General features: G+C 35.8%; 1 long non-coding RNA gene and 1 pseudogene across 1 annotated transcript; one reads left to right on the top strand and one right to left on the bottom strand.

The window, feature by feature from the left end:
* The window catches only part of LOC105763167 (ABC transporter C family member 12-like), a 39,636-nt pseudogene that overhangs the window by 12,610 nt on the left and 3,626 nt on the right, over window positions 1-23,400 (top strand).
* LOC105763169 (uncharacterized) lies at window positions 9,101-10,710 on the bottom strand. Its single transcript, XR_001124110.2, has 2 exons — window positions 10,440-10,710; window positions 9,101-10,152 (listed from the first exon to the last, which is right to left on the bottom strand). It is a non-coding gene; the product is annotated as an uncharacterized LOC105763169 (long non-coding RNA).

Genomic DNA, 23,400 nt, shown 5'->3' with positions numbered 1-23,400 from the left:
CTGAAATCTCCTTGGTAGAGGAAATGGACATACACGTATAACTAATCTCTGGAAGCATTGAATCCCATAACCAAGACATCACATGGAATCTTGTTAATCCATGCCTCTGATTTAGGATCTTGTGTCAATCAAACCGGTTGGGTGTTTTGTAAATCTCCAGCTGTAGTGATTAAAGAAACCATGTTTTAAATCATGGTAGTTTCTACGATGAGATTGATTTTGGTTGAGTCTGACATGATAGGGAAAAAAAGAACTTGGGAATAGAACAGGAGAAGCAAGAACTCGACCAAGAAAAAGAAACTCTTCTTAGAAAGGGACCAAAAATATCTGATACCATGGAATGGACAAGATAAGCAAGATTTCAACCAGGAAAAGAAACACTTCTTAGGAAAGAACCAAAAACATCTGATATCATGGAATAAACACGAGAAGCAAGAATTTGACCAGAAAAAAAACACCTAGGAAAGAACCAAAAACATTTGATACCATGTGGAGAATTGATTTCACTGGAATTAATTCAATTGTGAAAATACAGCTTCTACAGTCCTATTTAGACACATTTGATCCTATCAAACTAGGAAAACTAATTAGTAACTAGTATCCTACAAAATTAAAATACCTATCTCTGATATACTGTCCACTAAAACAAAAGCACTCACACACGTTACCACATTATTCGACAATTTCATTTTCTTAGCAAAATGAGAATTTACTTGATAAGTTGATGCTAGCCATTGGCATGATGTTCTGCCAACTTAATTGTAGTTTAAACCCTGTCCGTGAAGTTTACTGATAACTAACCTCCATAACTCATGCAGTCTGCTTCTATTGGAGAAAAAAAAAAGAAAGAGAGCAAAAGAGCCTCAAAGAATGACATGGTTAGAAAAACTAAATTAGTAGATTAAACGTTGTCTCACTGAGAAATCTGCCAGCAAGGCAAGCAAAATGATTTTAAATTGGGAAGTCATTTTCCATGTCAATGATCTTCTGATAACTACTTTCATTGAAGATGAAATAATTTAAATCATCTATCTGATGATTGATCATGTGTTAACTGATTTCTCTGTTTTACCCATGGAGAAAGACTATTGTGGTTAGCAAAATGCAAAAGATGACCAAGCAAAGACTAGAGTGGACTGACAGGAGGGTCAATCTTACGAATGAAATTCTAGCTGCTGTGGACACTGTGAAGTATGGTCTAATTCAGAAAGCACTTCCTTAGGTTTCACTATATTATCTTCATATTTGACAGTGATTACTGATCTGTGCTTGATAATTTTTCAGATTTTATGCATGGGAGAAATGCTTTCAGTCTAGAGTTCACAGTATACGGAATGATGAGCTATCATGGCTTCAGAGAGCTCAACTACTATCTGCTGTATGATAGTGGAATTATAATATTGCTTCTGAGTGTGTGTTTTTTATGTGAACATTCCAAAACATAAAACGATGTTTCTAGTTGGCATGCGAAAATTACCTTTCACCAATAGTTGCACTTGCTTTTTGCTCTGGAAAATGCAGTTATTGGCTATCAAACATAATCCAGGACATGCAATGCTTTCGTCATTTGATATATTTTCTTTTCTAAGGGAAATGTGATTTTGGTGGCCAGTGGCCACCAGCATAATATTTGAACCTCCATTTTAAGCAAGTTTCCGGGAATTGGTAGCCTATCTTGTGACTACAAATCCATGATTTATAAACTAGATGTTATAGTATGTATGTCAGTTATGCAAGTTGCATGCAATGTAAACGCACTTTGAATGCTTATTTATCTATGTGGCTAATCTTAAACTGCTCTTGTTGGAGCAGCTGTTGATGCTGCTAGTCTTCAGGCCACAAAAAATATGACTGTTTTACCATATTTTGTTTTAATAAGTTGCCTTTTGTTGCAGTTTAACAGTTTCATATTGAACAGCATACCAGTTGTTGTAATAGTAGTTTCATTTGGGATGTTCACTTTGCTTGGTGGGGATCTGACACCAGCAAGGGCATTCACATCACTTTCATTGTTTGCATTGCTACGAATTCCTCTGGAATGTCTTCCTAATTTGTTAAGTCAGGTTTAACTTACTTCACCCCTTACATCATTATATTTTGCATAATTTAATTGCCTTACAGCTGTATATTCTTCATTACTGAAATCTTATTGGAGGGAAAACTTTTATAATTTGTTTCTCAGGTATTTATTTTTCTTTTATTGAGAATTAAGTTTCATGCGGTAAATTTTTTGTACCTTCAGTAGTTGTTCTCATTTATCTAAGTTCTTAACTGTTAGCCAGACAATAAAACTGGTTTGTCGCTCATCAACTTAATAGATGTCTAAGAAAATTTATGATATTACGGCCATGAATGAAAAATAAGCTTAAAAGGTGTATGTATTTAGTTTTTAGTTGATCATTATTTGCAATGTAATTGCTACAATTTTCAAGATTCTCCAGTCATTAAGCTTAATAGAGTTATTAAATAGCTTCTATTGGATTCTTGACAGTCTAATACTTGGTTTTTAGGTTGCAAATGCAAATGTATCTTTGCAACGTCTTGAGGAGCTTTTCTTAGCTGAAGAGAGAGTTCTAGCACCAAATCCACCTCTTTAGCCGGGGCTTCAAGCCATCTCAATTAAGAATGGAAACTTGTCATGGGATTTAAAGGTCATTTTAAAGTTCTGTTCTTGTTTCTATAACTCTCAAATTATGAGTCAAGTGCTTTCTAGACTGGAATTCTGTATTTAATATTTCTTGTGAAGGGTTTTACTAATCATCAGTCGATAAATTTGTGATGAAGTTGGTCAGTATGAAGCAAACACTCGACAACAAGCAGGCCATGAAGACCAAGCCATGCAGGAGCTGCTGATGCAAGCTTATTTTGCTCATTTTGTAATTTCTAGTCAATGAAATGTAATTTAGTTCATTCAGAACTATGTTAGGTAGATGATTGATGTAATTTTCTGTCATATGAGCCGTTAATTCAGCTTTGCTTGTATGCACAAGTTAATTACTTCAAGTTTCAATGTTTAGTGGTGTTAGGTAACCATTAGGTGGATGTTTACTGTTTTTTGACAAGCTTAGAGCTTGATTTATGTATTGGCATTTTGCCACTGTTAATTCCATGAATGAATCAAACTTTGTTCATCAAATACTCTCCATTTTTCTAGCTCTTTCTTCTTTTCTTTTTTCCTGCTCGAATTCATTTGTTTGCTCAGCAAGCATCGAGGCTTGTTGCACAAGATACTTGCCGAGTCTGTTATTTTCTGTTAGTGCACCAACAATTTGGTTTGCCTCATTCTCTGTAAGTGAATGGAAAGACGGAAAGCAAGTTGACTTGTTAGATATTTTGTTCTGTCTGAAGGGATCGACTGTAGAATTATAGCTTTGGATACATAGGACATGATAGCTTAGAAATAGCAATAGCAGCTTAGTGATTTACCATGCACTACTTCCTGCTTTATAGTGAGGAAGATCTCATGCACTTATTAACCTCAACATTGTTAATATTGCAAGATGTTACTTTTCTGGATAAAGACAATTTGGAATTTCTTTTTTATTTCTTCTTTTCTCAGGCAGAGAAGCCCACTTTATCAAATATCAATCTAGATGTACCGGTTGGCAGCTTATTCGCAATTGTTGGTGGAACTGGAGAAGGAAAAACATCCCTTATATCGGCGATTCTAGGGGAGGTTCCTCGAGATGCAAATTCAAATGTCATTATAAGGACTGTTGCTTATGTTCCTCAAGTTTCATGGATTTTTAATGCTACTGTAAGTTGCAGCGTTGCTTATGTTCATTATTGATGTTTACTTCCATTTCAATTTTCTACAGCTTCCAATATTCTTTGACTAAGAAATTTTCCTTTCTATAGCATGCTTGCTTATGTACTTAAAATTTATTTTCACAGGTTCGTGACAACATTTTGTTTGGGTCTAGCTTTCAACCAGAACGGTATTGGAAGATAATTGATGTGACAACTCTACAGCAGGATCTTGGCATCCTTCCTGTTACGTGGATTTAAAACATCTTATAATTTCTTTTTCTACTATGGAATGTCTCCTTAACTATTTAACATAGTCCTTTAGGATCATGACCTCACTGAGATCGGTGAAAGAGGTGTGAACATAAGTGGTGGGCAGAAACAGACAGTTTCCATGGCTAGAGCTGTCTATTCCAATTCAGATGTGTACATATTTGATGACCCTTTAAGTGCCCTTGATGCTCATTGTAGAGGCCCAATTTAGCCCGGGCCCAAAACAAAACCAAAATAACAGTTTATGTACATTGGGTTAAAATGGCCCAATTTTTAAAACCCTAACGGCCCAATTGGGCCCAAAAGGGTTCCCTGCTTTTCCTCACGCTGCTACTGCCCATGTGCACCTTTGGCGCGCACAACTCTCGAGGTCTGCCACCGCCAGCTGCGCCTTGCACCGAAATGGCAAAGACTCCTCTCGTTGACTTCATCTTACCTGCAAAATAGGCGAAAACAATAGCCAATAAACAGAAACAAAGACAGTAAAAACAAACAGGAGGAAAAGGATGGATTTTTCGGCTTTATAAGCATGAAAATAACTATGTAAAAGGGGGGGATTTTGTATGAAAAGAGATTAAAAAACAGAATACAACAGGAGGTTTTTATTATTATTCGGATCTCTCTTTATTTCCGCTTTATTTTTATTTTATTTGTTTTATCTTTGTTATACTGAATGACCAAAAAAACAAAAGAAAAAGGAGTAGAAAAACATCACTTGCGCTGCGCCGGAAGAGGAGAAACCGAACGGTTTCCCTCCGTTTCTAGGGTTTGCGGCCACCTTTCAAAGGATTCAGCCTTGAATCCAAGTTCTAGGAGAGACGAGCTCTAAACGGGGCTAAGAAAGGCCGATTTTTGCACCTTCGGCCGCCGCTTACGGCGGAGCTATGGCGGAGGTGCGGCGGAGCTACGGCGGAGGTGCGCCGAAGCCTTCAGTCGAACCTAGGCCGGACTAGAGAGGGGAGTTTGAGAGGTTCTTGGTTTTTTTTTAGAGGAAAAGAAAAAAAATGAAAATTTTAAGAAAAAAATTTACTTTTATAACACTGAGAAACGACGCCGTTTAGCTTGGCCTCCCCAGGCACCAAAACGGCGTGGTTTTGGGGAGGCCGACCAGATCCGATCCCCTCCAGCAAAGGGATCCGCGTGTTTTCTTTAAAAGGGATATTTTCTCGCACAGTCCCTCTGATTTTGCAACGCGTTGTAATCTGACCCTTTTTCGTTCTTTCCTTTTATTTTAAATTAGCTGCATAGTTTTATTTTTATTTCATTTTAGTACATTGCAGCGCTGCATTTTGGGGACTTGGTTTATTCCCTGTGTTGGTCCCCCTCCTATTGCGCGTATCACAATTTAATCCTTTATGTTTTTTTTATTTCTAATTCGCCCCATATTTTCGTTTTTATTTCAATTTAGTCTGTGTTTTTTTGGCAATTTTATTATTCAGTTAATTATTTCAATGTTATTATCATTATCATATTATACCATTATTATTATTATTATTATTTATTCATTTATACTTTTAAATTTTAAATTTTGTTATATATATATATATGCATACATGTGTTTTTATAATATATATACATGTACATATTTTTATACATTGTTTACATATACATATATATACTTATACATTCTTTATATTTTATAACTTATATGTATATCTATATATCTATGTACATATTCTATTTTCATATATATATATACATACTTTTATATACCTTCTATAATTTTTATATACATGCATGTACATATACATATTTTAATGTACATACGTATATATGTATGCATATGCTTACTTATATATTTATATATGTATATATTTTATACAATAATTTTGAAATATATAACATACATATATTTTCATATTTCCATAATTTTATGTATATACACATGTATATATCTTTTATATTTTATAGTTCTATTCATTCTCTTTATTTATTTCTTTATTTACATTTTCATTGTTATTTTGAAAGAATGTTTTTGATTTTATGTGCTTATATGTATTGTTATTTTGTTTGTCATAGATTTGCCTTTTTTTATCTAATTTATTTTCATTACTGTTACTCGCATTATTTATGCTACACCGTTGTATTCATTAACATTTTGTTACGCATACTAATATCCTTTTAAAAATTTCAAAATAAGACAATATTTTGCGTTTGGAAATTCAAAAAAACGTGCCCTAATGTGTTGGGTTTCGATTTTTCTCGTTCGACCAAATAGCCAAATATCCTTTTAAAAATTTCAAAATAAGGCAGTGTTTTGCGTTTGGAAATTCGAGAAAACGCGCCCTAATGTGCTGGGTTTCGACTTCTCGTCCAACCAAATAGCCAAATACCCTCTTAAATCTTAATCCATGTCATTCGAGTTTTTAAGGATCTTATTTTAAATCTCTTTAAAGTTTTCAGTTTTTCGACACTAAGACATTAAGTAATCAACTAGGTACCAATTTTGGGCGTATCGAGGGTGCTAATCCTTCCTCGTGCGTAACAGACTCCCGAACCTATTTTTCTAAATTTCGTGGACCAAAACTGTTGTTTTAATAAAATTAAATTATTTATTAAAAACAACCATTTTTCAAGGGACCCGATCACACCTTATCAAAAAGGATTGGTGGCGACTCCCATTTTCGTTTTCATTTTCAAAACCCAAGTCGATCCCGTTTTGTCAAAAAATGGTGTCAACACTCATGTTGCAGAACAGGTAACTTGTTTACTCTGATTAATGCAATTTCTTTCACATTCTATGTGGAAGCATGAAGGTTTGCATCAAACCGATATGAATCTAGGGCTTCTGTTGGATACAAGAAAGCTAAGTTTTGAGGCTAAGTGTTCGGGTTAATAAGGTCAAAAAGGTGGACATAGCCAAAGAATTTTAGTTTTTGTGTGAGATTTGATAGGTTTAGAAGTTGAGGTGAAGAAACGAGATTTACCTAGGTGAGGAAATAAGAGCAGCAGTGCTGAAATCTTATATGAGGATAGTTCTATTTTTTAATGTAAAGATCACATAATGTATAGACTCCTAAGATTCCAGTGGGAAACTACAGATCTATAACTTCTTTTCCAGAAAGGATGAGGAAGCTTTTGAATAAATTTGGCTTAAAATAGCTCCAAAGTCATAAATGAAAAATGATAGCCGGAAACCCAAAGAACATAAGCCCAAATATTTCTCGTATATTCTTTCCACAATTCCTGTTTCTTTCTAATGTATTTTCAACCTTCGTTGATCTCAAAATAGATTTCTTGTGGTTATGCTATATGGTCTAATCTGAAGTCATTCGCAGGTTTTCTATAGGTGTATCAAGGAAGAATTACAAGGAAAAACCAGAATACTTGTCACAAACCAGCTGCATTTTCTTCCACATGTAGACTACATCCTTCTTGTCTCTAATGGTGTAAGTAAAGAAGAGGGTACCTTTGAGGAAGTCTCCAGAAAAGGAAGGATATTTCAGGAGTTGATGGAAAATGCTGGGAAAATGGAAAAACGAGAAGGGAAGGGAGATGAAGGATGCATAGACATGGAAAACTTAGAACCAAATTCCAATAAGATGGTTGAGAATAAGATAAATGATATTCTAAAAGATGCAAATGCTGCAAACAGGATGAAAGGCATGAAAGCTACACTTGTAAAGCAAGAAGAAAGGGAAACAGGTCTGGTCAGCTGGAATGTTCTTATGAGGTAATATAGGATAACACCCTATACTCATTAGTACACTAAACCTCGTGCTTTTCATATTAACTTTGATTTTAATAATTGCTTCCATCTTATTAAAGAAATAGAGAGAAAAAGGCTAAGAGAATGCGCTCTGTATTTTATGAAATCTAATCAAATCCTAATAAAGGAAAAAGAATCAGATACTGAAAATAAGAGATTACATAAAATGACACAATAAAGAAAAAAAATCTTAACACAGGTTTCCTAAAAATAAAAGATATGAGGTTGTCCATGTGTAGGCCCCTATTAAGCTACCAAATGATACAATCTTACATGCTGTTATCTCTCATCAATTAACTATTAGATTTCCTATGATTTTTTGTTTGTGTCGAGTCTCTCCACCTATTGACAATAGGTTTGAGGTTAGATGCTTAACATAATTCACATGTAAATCAACTGCACTTCACATCAATTCAACTTGAGATGGGCTTAGAACCTATTTTTCTTTTACTGTTTTGCAGGTATAAGGATGCTATAGGAGGCCTATGGGTGGTTGTGATACTTTTTACATTCTACTTTTCAACTGAAGTTCTTAGAATTTTAAGCAGCATGTGGTTACGCTTTTGGACAGATAAAAGTGCTTCAAAGAGTTATAAGCCTGAATTTTACATTCTCATTTATGCGCTTCTAGGATTTAGTCAGGTTAGTGCATCTTTATCTGCATCTAACAAGTGGTTTGTATTGATATCTATTTATACTCTGCTTACCTTATCAAGAAAGCTAAGAAATGGCTTAGCTTTCAATATGATTATTCAAAGAACAAGTTATCTTTTTAAATGAGCAGTAATTTTGTAGGATATAACTTTTATATACTGTAAAATATGCAATGAATGCAGTGATATGGAGAAGAATTCCTAGAAGTAGATAAGCATAAGCTAAACAGTATAACATGTTAGGCATTTTCTCTGGTCTGTCTGTCTTCCTGCCAGAACCAAAAATTGATTCATAAAGCAATAGCTGTTTCATCTTTTATTTTAGTGCTTATTACAATGAGTTACCATTTTAATGGATTCAGGTAACTGTGATTCTGACAAACTCGTTTTGGCTTATTACTTCAAGTCTCGGTGCAGCCAGAAGATTGCATGATATGATGCTAAATTTCATCCTAAGAGCTCCAATGTTGTTTTTCCAGACTAATCCAATTGGGCGAGTAATCAATAGGTTTTCAAGAGATCTAGGTGATATAGATCGTAATGTTGCTGAAAGCTTTTAAGAAAGCATTTAATAAAACTGTTCTATATTTTATTAATTAAACAACTGAATTTAAATAGAGAAAAGACTCATAACCTAATTGGGAAAATAATTCCTTATTCTACTAAAGTACTAAAAGATAAGGAAAATAATTCCTTATTCTAATAAACTACTAAAAGATAAAATAAAATATTCTTAGAATATCCCAAATGATTTATTTTAAGATTTATCTACCTAAATAAGATTTATCTACCTAAATAACTTTAAAATATGTACCAAAATATATGCGTTTCACATATTTCAACACCCTCCCTCAAGTTGGTGCATATATATCAATCATGTCCAACTTACTTACAAGAAAATCAAAACTTGTCTTAGAGAGCCCTTTGGTGAGTATGTCAGCAATCTATTGTTTTGAAGGAACAAACGGCATGCACACTTGGCCTTCTTCAATCTTCTCCTTGATAAAGTGTCTATCAATCTCAACATGTTTAGTTCTATCATGCTGGATTGGGTTGTGAGCAATACTAATGACAGCTTTGCTATCACAGTACAACTTCATTGGTGAAGTTATTGGTTTCTGCAGCTCTTCCATAATTCTTTTTAACCACATCATTTCACAAATTCCTTGAGCCATTCATCTAAACTCAGCCTCTGCACTACTTCTTGCTACAACATTTTGTTTTTTGCTTCGCCTAGTCACAAGGTTTCCCCAAACAAATGTACAGTATCCTGATGTAGATCTTCTGTCTGTTATTGAGCCTACCCAGTCTGTTTCTGTATTAGCTTCAATTCCTCTTTGTTTAGATTTCTTGAAGAATAAGCCCTTTCCAAGTGAACTCTTCAAGTATCTCAGAATTCGGAACACTGCTTCTTCATGTTTCTCCATTGGAGAGTGCATAAATTGACTCACTAAGCTCACTGCAAAAGCTATGTCTAGCTTTGTATGTGATAAGTGTAAGACCCATTTTCAGCCCGGCCCACTAGCAAAACCAACCAACCCAAAAATAAATAAAAAAAATTACAGTCCATCAGAACCCACAAGCCCAAATTACAATACTAGCCCACTACCCAAAATTAACCCTAAACCCAAATGGCCCAAATTACACCAGCTTTCAAACACAAAAAAAAACCCTAGCTGCATGTTGTTGCTGCCACCTTCTGCGCACGCCCACCACCTTACACTGCTGCCACTCGCCAATCACCAGCCTCCTGACACCTACAAACCAAGACTACACGCAACAGCAGAACAAACCAAACAACAAAACGACAAAGAAAATAGAAATCAAAGGGTTGTAACGTGGCTATAAAGGCCAAGATACTATCGTTGTAGTTTTTTTTTACGAACAGACATCAGTAAAATCGAAGTCAGAAATTAAAGTTCTAAAGGTTGTTTTTTTTTAACTGTTCTTTCCATTTTTTATAGTTTTTTTTATTATCTGTTTTTCCTTTTCTCTTTTTAATCTCTTTCAAAACAATTAACAAATAAGATAAAAAAAGGGAAAAGGAATCAACTCACCTGAATCGGCCCCTGAATCCGACGTCGTCATCGGCTCTTTGCCGTTGCTGAATGTGGGTTAAGGAGGGGGCAGGGGCTTTCCGTTTTCTCCCCGTTTCCCATTTCAGGGCCTTGGTCTCTGAACGCGCTCCAACGCGCAGGTGGGAGACGCCCTCGCATGGCTCGGCCAGCGGGCAGTGGAGGCGTGACGGCGGCGGCGTTCCTGGTCTAGAACCCTAGCAGAGAAAGGGGACCTCCCTTTTAATTTTTTGTGTTCTTTGACAGCAAATGAAACAGCAGAAAAAAGCAAAAAGTTTTGGTTTTTATAGTAATTAAAACGGCGTCGTTTAAAGGGGGTGGCCTACGCCTCTTTGCCCTAATGGGTAATTTGCGAATTCGGTCCCTCCATCTTGCGTTGAAGTGCAATCTGACATTTTTATTTTTTTTAAATTGGGCCGCGATTTTTGTTTCTGCTTCAATCAGATCCTTTGACCATGTATGGTCCTTTGCGCTGAAACGTTGCACTCTAGGACTGGGGTATATTGCCCGATTAGTCCTTCATTCTTCGCGCGAGCGCCATTTTAATCCCTTGTGACCTGTTTATGGTTTTTGCAATTAAACCCCTAGATTCTAGTTTGGTTTCAGTATCATCCCTAGTCCATTTATTTTATTTTATCTTTTGTTTATCATTTTAAAACAGGGTTTCCTTTATTATTATTTGTTTTAAGTTTCCTATTTATCATTTATTATAAACTGTTTTGCATACTATTTATTTAATTCTTTTAATAAATTATTTATTTTAAATCATTATATGTACATACTCTTTTAAATTCCTATATATATATATATATCTCAAAAAATTGTTGTATGCCTTTTATTTATTTGTTTTAAACTATTAATATTCACTTTAAGCTTTTATATACTATATATATTTTTGACGCCTTTTATTATTTATTCTTGATTTGTTCTTGTAAATTATTTATTTTAAATTGTTATTTACTTAAAATTGTTTTTGCATGATATTTTGTCTTGTTTTCTTCTATTTGTTAATGTTAGTATTAAAATGATGTGCATCGCGTGATTATTGCCGGCATATGTTCTATAATTAGCTTCTTCGTGTTTTCATATTATTGCCATGCATTAATGTATCATTTTATTCGTAAGTTGATATTTCATACTCCATTATCATTCCATTTCATCACTTCAAAAGTTATTTCGATTTTTATATATTTATAATAAACTTTTATGTTTCGTCATGAATAAAATAAACGTATTTCGTTCAAATGTTGTACACGCTATTATTCAAAAAATAAAAAATTTCAAATAAGGCAATATTTTACATTTTGGAAATTCGAGAAATTGTACCTTAACTTACTGGGTCTCGATTTTCTCGTTAAACCTAAATTGGCAAATATCCTTTTAAATTTCCAAACACATAAAATTTTAAAAATAAAGGCAATGTTCCGTATTTAGAATATTCGAGAAATCGTGCCTTAACTTACTGGGCTTCGATTTTTCTCGCATTGATCCTAAATAATCGAATATCCTTTTAAAATTGAAATAAATGAGGTTTAAATAAGAAAATAAAAGGCAAGCTTACTCTCAAAAATATGAGGTGTCGTGTCTTAACTTACTGGATGTGACATCTTGTTACTTCGAGATAAGGAGACATTTTCCATTTAGATTTATTCGAGTAACTTTAAAATAACACAATATAAAGAGGGATCGCATTTTTAATTCTTTTCGAGTTTTTAATTTTTGACACCAAGACATTAAGTAGTCAACTAGGTACCAATTTTGGGCGTTACGAGGGTGCTAATCCTTCCTCGTACATAACCGACTCCCGAACCCTTTTTTCTAAATTTTATGGACCAAAATCGTTGTTTTAATAAAATTAAATTGTTTATTAAAAACAACCACTTTTCAAGGTGATCCGATCACACCTTATAAAAAAGGATTGGTGGCGACTCCCGTTTTCGTTTTTGTTTTTCAAAATCCAAGTCGACCCCGTTTCATTCAAAAAATGTTGTCAACAGCTTGGCGACTCCACTGGGGAAGTAAGCACAAGAGTCAAGCCACGAGTTGATTACTTTTTGTCTTTTTGTCGAAAATTGAAGATTTGGTTTAAATCTATGATCCTTTCATTGCATCTCATTCGTCTTTATTTCTGTTTTTATCATTGTGATTTGATTGCTGTTGTAGTTTAAGCTTGGTATACTACTGCATTGCATTGCATGACCATGGGTCACACCCTTCTAGGTGGGAGTGAAAAACTAGTCCTTCGTGAGGTTTTCACCTCCGTGTAGGATAGTGGATTGCTTCCGGGATACATCCGTACTTATGTCTTCATGAGATTTTCATCTCCGTGTAGCCATAAGGAAATGTATTCCCTTGAACTGAACTTGGTCTGTATGAGCCTATAATGGGTGAGGATCAAGGAATCTGCTGGTTCGGGTGCCTTTACTTTAGAGCTGAACCGCATGTAGTGAACTTAAGAGCCCACCCTAGGAAGAACCACTTCAAACCCCTAGTGGTCACCCGAGTAGGTGTTCTATTTATTCTTGCTTGCTTTTGCTTTGTACTAACCTGTTGTCTTTTTGGTTATGATTGCATTGCATTTTCATCATAAAAAAGAGGTGTTGATTCACGTTCAGTTGCTAAATAGAGAGCTTGTCATAAGAAAATGGGTTTTTTGATAAAGTGGATGACAATACGGTTGTCTGAATATAGTCCAAGAAAACGTGATAAGAGAAGGATGATAGTTTAATGAAGGACTACACAACTATTGCTCCGTTGTCTGAGGATTCAAGATGACAAAGATTATTTGAGAGCCACTGAACTTTTTTAAAGAGAAGCCAACGAACATCACGAGGATGAGTGAGTAACGAGTCGTGGCCCGGATGAAGCAAAAAAGAGATAGAAGAGACATCCCTTTTGAAAAGTTCGTGAGATTTATCTTAACGCTCGAATGAAGAAGAGGATCGAATGTCTCCGCCTATGAGGGCAAAACCGTATATATATCCACTTTATGTAAAGAGATTTTTTTTCTAGAAAAGTTGTTCTAATAGAATTGAATCAAGATCAACACCCCTTTTTGCATTCATGCATCAACATTACATTTCATTGCATACAATAAATTTCCAAAAATCCAAAAGTGTATTGAGTTCAGAACTCTAGTACAGAGCCAGATAGATGATAAAATTGGAATTCTTTGAAGATATCGATGATATGGAAAGGAAAGATGTTTGTGCCTTTGAAGAAGGAACTAAAAAGACTATCAGGATTTTGTTTTTACATCCCTAGAGGCGTTCTTAACAACTGGACTGTGGAGGAGATTCTTGTAATTTTTAGGATCATTTTAGGGTAATATTTGGAACACTCTTATTGCTCTAAGCCTGTGAGCAATAGAAAATCCTTTTGTGAAAAAGGTACATGTCCACTATTTTTTATTTCAATGAAATGCATCTTTGTGTTTTGTCTTGGCAAACATTCTTTTGTTCCTTTCATTTCATTCATACTCATACCATGCAGATAATTATCCTTTGATTCATTAAGCTCTTTGAGTCTTCCTTCGTCCCTAAAACAGGTCTCCAGATATCAATGATATAAGCGATATTGCTATTGACTCAGAACTTTCTTTTGAGCAAGTTATGTGTCTAGAGGAACCTCAAGACTTCGAAGATGATTGAGACTATAGCTTATCTCTTTATTTGTTAAGGATGATAGAGCAAGTCGAAAAACAGATCCTACCTTACAAAAAATCAACGGAGATTGTGGGCTTAGGAGAAAAGAAAGAGGTGAAGATCGGAGCATGTATCACTACAAAGACAAAGCGAGATGTCATTAAGTTACTCTAAGAATTCAATAATGTTTTCATATGATCAAGATATGCCTGAACTACCGAGATGTGTGGATGCTGTTGAGGCTAAGAAAGTATTAGAAAATGTCCATAAGGGTGTCTGAGGAACACATGCATTGATTTTGCGATAGCCAAGTGAATCATGAGATATGGGTACTGCTGGTCCACCATGGAAGAGGATTGCATCAGTTATACTAAGAAATACCACAATTTCCAAATTTATGGAGACATGACTCACGTGTCTCCTTCATCTCTTCATGTTATGACTTTTCCATAGACTTTCTTTATGAGGGGCACGGATGTCATTAAGCCAATCTCGTTTAAGGTTTTGGCGATCATCAATTCATCTTTATGATCGTCAATTACCTCACTAAGTGGGTAAAATCTGCTTCATATGCCGATATCACAAATCTAACAGTCAGTAAATTCCTGAAAAAGAAATCATATATCGGTATGGAATGCCAAAAGGCTCATATCAGACAATGTATTGAATTTGAACAAGGGCACGACATCAAAAGTTTGCAGTCTGTTCAAGATTAAGACCATGTCGCCCCAAAATGAACGGTTCAGTAGAGGTAAAAAAACACAAAAACATAAAAACATAAAAACCAAAAACACAAAAACAAAAAAAGAACAAAAGAGACAAAAAAACAAAAAACCTCTACCGGGGCACCTCATTTCTCATTAGTATATGGAATAGAGGCATTCCTACCCATCGAAGGTGATATTTCTTCCCTTCGAGTCTTGTCAGAGTTGAAGTTGGACGAAGCAGAATGGGTCCAATCCCGATATGATCAGCTGAACTTGATTGAAGAGAAAAGGTTGAAAGCTATCCGTCGTGGTCAAATGTACCAAAAGCGAATGATGCGAGCTCACCAAAAAAGGTTTGCCCCGAAAAAAATTCGTTAAGGGGGACCTGATATCGAAGAAGATCCTTTCCATACAAAAGGACTTTAGAAGAAAATGGATGCCAAACTGGAAAGGACCTTATGTGGAAGGCCATATTTGAAAAAGCGTCGATATTGACTAAGATGGGTGGTAAGAAATTGCCTAACCTTGAGAATTCTGATTCAAGAAATAAATACTTCACTCAAAAAAGAAAAGAAAAGAAAAGAAGAATGAAAAAAGAAAAAGGAGAGGCTAAGGTGAAAACCCGCAAAGGGCATCTTGAGACCAAAGGGGTTTTGAATTAAAAACTCAGGAATGGGCAGTTCAAATTTTGATCGAAGGTGGGGCATGCAGTAGTCTTGTCCTATCTGAATTAATAAAAAGGAGAGATGCTACATCTTGGGGCATCAATAAAGTCTTCTAGGACTTCTAAACACATATCAAGTTCAAAAGGGTCCTCAAGAAGTTTGGAGCAGAGAAGCTCATGCTACGATATCTGGGGCACCTATTTTCATTTTATTAATTTTTTGTATTTTTGACAAAATACGCCACATTGATTAATTTATTCTCATTTTGTATTCTAGCAAAATTTGCTATCTTGATTGATTCATTCATTTCGAGCTTTGCTCTCAATAAAATTTCATCTTGTCTGTTTTGATAATCTTTTTCAAGCATTTTTCATTGAAATAACAATTAATGGACTGATAATATTCAAGCAGAAGGAGTTCTGCATATTACTCTAAAAAGCTTCTAAATAGTACGAGGACTTGAAATAGGGCTATTGTTTAGAACCAACTGACTTAAGGGTTAGAAGCATTGGAGAAAGAATAGTCTAAATTGTGACTATTTCTTTGATTTTTCTGTCAAAGATATCAGCTGAACAAGCATCAGTGATAGAACATTGACGAACAGCGAGTAATGACAACTTAAGCAGTAGAAGATGATCATTCTCAAAAAATGACATTCTGCATTTATACAAATATCATTCAATGCAAATATCATTCATACACATCTAGTTAGGAGCATTTGATTCATTCTAATCATAACATCCTAAACACTAGGCATAAATAGGTCCATGAAATGGATTTTGCAGGTCATGTTCCCCAGAGAACTGATCAAAGAAACAGATCCTATACCCTCGAAGTTGTAGTGGGATGGATTGAAGTCATTAAAGCAGACCTTGTCTTCATGTATTGGCGTGAAGTAGATCGAAGAATGCGGATCTTGTCTTCCCATACTGGTGGCAAAATAGATCGAAGAAAACAGATCTTATCTTCATGTATTGGCGTGAAGTAGATCGGAGATAGCAGGTCATGTCTTCCTATATTGGTAGGAAGTGGATCGAAGATGTAGATCTTGTCTTCCCATATTGGTGGCGGAGTAGATCGAAGATGCAGATCTTATCTTCCTATATTGGTAGGAAGTGGATCGAAGATGTAAATCTTGTCTTCCCATACTGGTGGCAAAGTAGATCGAAGAAAATAGATCTTATCTCTTTAAAGTTGCAGTAGAGAAGATCTTATCAAACCTTATCTCTCTGGCGATGCAGTGGAATAGATTGAAGCTATAACGGTGAATCTTGCTTCCCTGACATTGTAATTTAAAAGATTGAAGCCGCAACGGTGAATCTTACTTCTCTGGCGATGCGGTGGAACAGATTGAAGCTACAATGACGAATCTTGCTTCCCTGAAATTTTAATTTAAAATATTGAAGCCGCAACGGTGAATCTTGCTTCCCCGACATTGCAAATTAAAAGATTGAAGCCGCAACGGCAAATCTTACTTCCCTGGCGATGCAGTGGAGCAGATTAAAGCTACGACGGTGAATCTTGCTTCCCCGACATTGCAATTAAAAAGATTGAAGCCGCAACGGCGAATCTTACTTCCCTGGCAATGCAGTGGAGTAGATTAAAGCTACGACGGCGAATCTTGCTTCCCTGACATTGCAATTAAAAAATTGAAGCCACAACAGCAAATCTTACCTCTCTGGCGGTGCAGTAGAGTAGATTAAAGCTATGACGGCGAATCTTGCTTCCCCGACATTGCAATTAAAAAGATTAAAGCCACAACGGTGAATCTTACCTCCCTCGCGGTGCAGTAGAGCAGATTAAAGCTACGACGGTGAATCTTGCTTCTCTGACATTGCAATTTAAAAGATTAGAGCCGCAACAGCGAATCTTACTTCCCTGGTGATGCAGTGGAGCAGATTAAAGCTACAACGGCGAATCTTGCTTCCCCGACATTACAATTAAAAGATTGAAGCCGCAACGACGAATCTTACTTCCCTGACGATGCAGTGGAGCAGATTAAAGCTACGACGGCGAATCTTGCTTCCCCGACATTGCAATTAAAAAGATTGAAGCCGTAACGACGAATCTTACTTCCCTGGCGATGCAGTGGAGCAGATTAAAGCTACGACGGTGAATCTTGCTTCCACGACATTGCAATTAAAAAATTGAAGCCACAACGGTGAATCTTACCTCCCTGGCAGTGCAGTAGAGCAGAATAAATCTACGACGGCAAATCTTGCTTCTCCGACATTGCAATTTAAAATATTAGAGCCGCAACGGCGAATCTTACTTCCCTGGCGGTGCAGTGGAACAGATTGAAGCTACGACAGCGAATCTTGCTTCCCCGACATTACAATTAAAAAGATTGAAGCCACAACGGCGAATCTTACCTCCCTGGCGGTGCAGTAGAGCAGATTAAAGCTACGACGGTGAATCTTGCTTCTCTGACATTGCAATTTAAAAGATTAGAGCCGCAACGGCGAATCTTACTTCCCTGGCAATGCAGTGGAGCAGATTAAAGATACAACGGTGAATCTTGCTTCCCCGACATTGCAATTAAAAATATTGAAGCCGCAACGGTGAATCTTACTTCCCTGACGGTGCAGTGGAATAGATTGAAGCTACGACGGCGAATCTTGTTCCCCGACATTGCAGTCAATTTGAAAAAAACTAATCCTATCTCCTTGAAGTTGTAGTGGAGCGGATTAAAACCACAGATCTTATCTCCCTAAGTAGTAGTAGAGTAGGTCGCATCAAGTCTTATCTCCCTAAGCAGTAGTGGAGCAGACAGAAAAAAACCAATCCTATCTCCCTAAAGTTGCAGTGGAGCGGATTAAAACCACAGATCTTATCTCCTTAAGCAGTAGTGGAGCAGATCGCATCAAGTTTTATCTCCCTAAGCAGTAGTGGAGCAGACAGAAAAATCCAATCCTATCTCCCTGAAGTTGCGGTGGAGCGGATTAAAACCATAGATCTTATCTCCCTAAGCAGTAGTGGAGCAGGCAGAAAAAAACCAATCCTATCTCCCTGATGTTGCAGTGGAGCGGATTAAAACCACAAATCTCATCCCCATAGAGTTACAGTAGAGTAGATCAAAGTAATAAGACGCAGTGGACTAGAGTGAGGCTACTTGAAGAAGAAAGGCACCAAGGAGTCAAGACTCGGCGAGACCGGGCAAAATTGGTCTTTCTTAGTCTTTGTTCTATTCTCGTTACACGACAACGAGCAAAGAGGGGCAGCTGTAAGACCCATTTTCTGCCCGGCCCACTAGCAAAACCAACCAACCCAAAAATAAATAAAAAAATTACAGTCCATTAGAACCCACAAGCCCAAATTACAATACTAGCCCACTACCCAAAATTAACCCTAAACCCAACTGGCCCAAATTACACCAGCTTTCAAACACAAAAAGAAACCCTAGCCGCATGTTGTTGCTGCCACCTTCTGCGCATGCCCACCACCCCACACCGCTGCCACTCGCCAATCACCAGCCTCCTGACACCTACAAACCAAGACTACACACAACAGCAGAACAAACCAAACAACAAAACGACAAAGAAAATAGAAATCAAAGGGTTGTAACGTGGCTATAAAGGCCAAGATACTATCGTTGTAGATTTTTTTACCAACAGACATCGGTAAAATCGAAGTCAGAAATTAAAGTTCTAAAGGTTGTTTTTTTAAAACTGTTCTTTCCGTTTTTTATATTTTTTTATTATCTATTTTTCCTTTTCTCTTTTTAATCTATTTCAAAACAATTAACAAAGAAGATAAAAAAAGGGGAAAAGGAATCAACTCACTTGAATCGGCCCCTGAATCCGACGTCGTCATTGGCTCTTCGCCGTTCCCGAAGGCGGGTTAAGGAGGGGGCAGGGGCTTTCCATTTTCTCCCCGTTTCCCATTTCAGGGCCTTGGTCTCTGAACGCGCTCCAACGCGCGGGTGGGAGACGCCCTCGCAAGGCTCCAGCCACCGGGCAGTGGAGGCGTGACGGCGGCTGGGTTCCTGGTCTAAAACCCTAGCAGAGAAAGGGGACCTCCTTTTACTTTTTTGTGTTCTTTGACAGCAAATGAAACAGCAGAAAAAAGCAAAAAAAATTTGGTTTTTATAGTAATTAAAACGGCGTCGTTTAATGGGGGTGACCAGCGCCTCTTTGCCCTAATGGGTAATTTACGCATTCGGTCCCTCCATATTGTGTTGAAGTGCAATATGACCTTTTTATTTTTTTAATTTGGGCCGCGATTTTTGTTTCTGCTTCAATTAGGTCCTTTGACCATGTATGGTCCTTTGCGCTGAAATGTTGCACTCTAGGACTGGGGTATATTGCTCGATTAGTCCTTCATTCTTCGCGCGCGCGCCATTTTAATCCCTTGTGACCTGTTTATGGTTTTTGCAATTAAAACCCCCAGATTCTAGTTTGGTTTCAGTATCATCCCTAGTCCATTTATTTTATTTTATCTTTTGTTTATCATTTTAAAACGGGGTTTCCTTTATTATTATTTGTTTTAAGTTTCCTATTTATCGTTTATTATAAACTGTTTTGCATACTATTTATTTAATTCTTTTAATATATTATTTATTTTAAATCATTATATGTACATACTCTTTTAAATTCCTATATATATATATATATCCCAAAAAATTGTGGTATGCCTTTTATTTATTTGTTTTAAACTATTAATATTCACTTTAAGCTTTTATATACTATATATATTTTTGATGCCTTTTATTATTTATTCTTGATTTGTTCTTGTAAATTATTTATTTTAAATTGTTATTTACTTTAAATTGTTTTTGCATGATATTTTGTCTTGTTTTCTTCTATTTGTTAATGTTAGTATTAAAATGATGTGCATCACGTGATTGTTGCTTGCATATGTTCTATAATTAGCTTCTTCATGTTTTCATATTATTGCCATGCATTAATGTATCATTTTATTCGTAAGTTGATATTTCATGCTCCATTATCATTCCATTTCATCACTTCAAAAGTTGCGCTCGATTTTTATATATTTATAATAAACTTTTATGTTTCGTCATGAATAAAATAAACGTATTTCGTTCAAATGTTGTACACGCTATTATTCAAAAAATAAAAATTTCAAATAAGACAATATTTTACATTTTGGAAATTCGAGAAATTGTACCCTAACTTACTGGGTCTCGATTTTCTCGTTAAACCTAAATAGTAAAATATCCTTTTAAATTTTCAAACACATAAAATTTTAAAAATAAAGGCAATATTCCGTATTTAGAAAATTCGAGAAATCGTGCCCTAACTTACTGGGCTTCGAACTTTCTCGTGTTGATCCTAATTATCGAATATCCTTTTAAAATTGAAATAAATGAGGTTTAAATAAGAAAATAAAAGGCAAGCTTACTCTCAAAAATATGAGGTGTCGTGTCCTAACTTACTGGATGTGACATCTTGTTACTTCGAGATAAGGAGGCATTTTCCATTTAAATTTATTCGAGTAACTTTAAAATAACACAATATAAAGAGGGATCGTATTTTTAAATTCTTTTCGAGTTTTTAATTTTCGACACCAAGACATCAAGTAGTCAACTAGGTACCAATTTTGGGCGTTACGAGGGTGCTAATCCTTCCTCGTATGTAACCGACTCCCAAACCCTTTTTTCTAAATTTCGTTGACCAAAATCGTTGTTTTACTAAAATTAAATTGTTTATTAAAAACAACCACTTTTCAAGGTGATCCGATCACACCTTATCAAAAAGGATTGGTGGCGACTCCCGTTTTCGTTTTTGTTTTTCAAAATCCAAGTCGACCCCGTTTCATTCAAAAAGTTGTGTCAACAATAAGTAAATGAACTTACTAACTAATCTTTGGTACTGTCTTTTATCAACTAATCAACCTTCTTTTTTTCCAAATTTTACATTTGGATCAATTGGTGTGTCAATTAGGTGGTAACCACTCATCCTAGCCTCTTTTAAAAGATTAATCACATATTTTTTTCTGAGAGACCACAAGACCCTTCTTTGATCGAGCAACTTCCAATCCAAGAAAGTATTTTAAAGGACCCAAGTCTTTGATCTCAAACTCCATTGCTAGATGCTCCTTGAGACGCCTTATTTCATCCACACCATTTCCTGTAAGAATGATAGCATCGACATAAACTATAATAATTGCTATTCTACCTCTTTGTGAGTGTTGATAGAACATTGTGTGATCAGCTTGCCCTTGTGAGTAACCTTGTTTTTTAACAACTTGAGTGAACCGTTCAAACCAAGCTCGAGGAGACCACTTTAAACCATACAAAGATTTCCTGAGCTTACATACTCCAGTTCCAAATTTTTCTTCAAAACCTGAAGAGGATCCATGTAAACTTATTCTTCAAGTTTCCCATTTAGGAAAGCATTCTTCACATCTAGTTGCTGTAAGGACCAAGATTAATAGCAATTGATAAAAAAACTCTAACATAATTTAATTTGGCTACTGGAGTAAATGTTTCAAGATAAACTATCCTGTATGTTTGAATGTACCCTTTAGCCACCAGTCGGGCTTTGTATCTATCTAAAGATCCATCCGGTTTGAATTTGGTTGTGAACACACATTTACAGCCCACAGTTTTCTTCTCTACAGGTAATTCCACTGTTTCTCATGTACCTGTGTTTTCAAGAGCGCGCATCTCCTCTAAAATAGCCTCCTTCCACTCAGGAACTTGTAAAACATATTTCAAATTTTTGAGTATTTTCACAGTATCAAGACACGAAACAAAGGTTGAGAATGTCGAAGACAAGGCTTTATAGGATACAAAGTTAGACATGGGATATTTGACAACATTTCTAACACCTTTTCTTTTAGCAATTGGAATATCTAAATCAGAAAATTCATTGGTTGGATTATGAGCTTTACCTGAACTTTTGACAAGATCTTGTGGGTTGGATTCTTGGTGATGAATCTGGTGATTCCACTTTCTTGATTTCGATTTCTTCTTGAGTAAAGAATTAACTCATTTGTTTGTTCTTTATTCTCATGACAATTAACTCATTTGTTTGTTCTTTATTCTCATGATCAGACTCTACACCTTCATACTCCTTTTTATTAACAACATTAACATCATTAATTTTTGTGTTAATCATAAATTCACCCTCCCTATTATTAGAATCCCTATGTTGTATATTCTTAGTGTTTTCTTGATCAATTATAGAATCTTCCTTACTATAATTCCCTCTCTGAAGATTAGAATCAAAGTAAGATTGCGTGTCAACAAATGTGACATCCATGGTAACAAAAATCTTCCTATCAATTGGATCGTAACATTTGTAACCCTTTTTACTAGAAGCATAGCCAATAAAGACGCATTTTTTTGCTCTAGGATCTAGTTTACCTTGGTTGTGAAGATGAACAAAAACACTACACCCAAAAACTTGGAGGGGTAAATCTATGATCAATTTAGAGTTAGGAAAGTTATCTTTAAAGAGATTGAAATGAGTTCTATAGTATGAGTTCTATAGTTTAGAGTTTTACTAGGCATTTTATTAATAAGATATGTAACTGTTAACATGGATTCACCCTAAAGATAATGTGGTACCTGACTAGTGAACATCAAGGCTCTAATTACTTCCAAAAGATGTCGATTTTTTCTTTCTGCAACCCCATTTTGTTGTGGTGTATTTGTACAAGAGCTTTGGTGGACTATACCATGTTTGGTTAAGAAAACACCTATTTGGTCACTAAAAAATTCCCCACCATTGTCACTCCGAAGTACTTCTATTCTCACATTTTTAACTTCAGACTTATCTTTTCATGAAAACACCCAACAAATGCGAGTATCATCAATAAATGTGACAAACCAACGTTTTCCTGAAAAGGTTGAGACTCTTGAAAGTCCCCAAACATCACTATGAATTAACGAAAAAGGTTTGGAAGCTTTACATTTTTGAGGTGGGAAGAATGATCGATGATGTTTAGCCAATTCACAAAA

Source organism: Gossypium raimondii, chromosome 12 (genome assembly GCF_025698545.1).
Source record: "Gossypium raimondii isolate GPD5lz chromosome 12, ASM2569854v1, whole genome shotgun sequence".
NCBI lineage: Eukaryota > Viridiplantae > Streptophyta > Magnoliopsida > Malvales > Malvaceae > Gossypium > Gossypium raimondii.
Note: the sequence above shows the minus strand (reverse complement) of the source record. Positions and strands in the feature narration are given on the sequence as shown.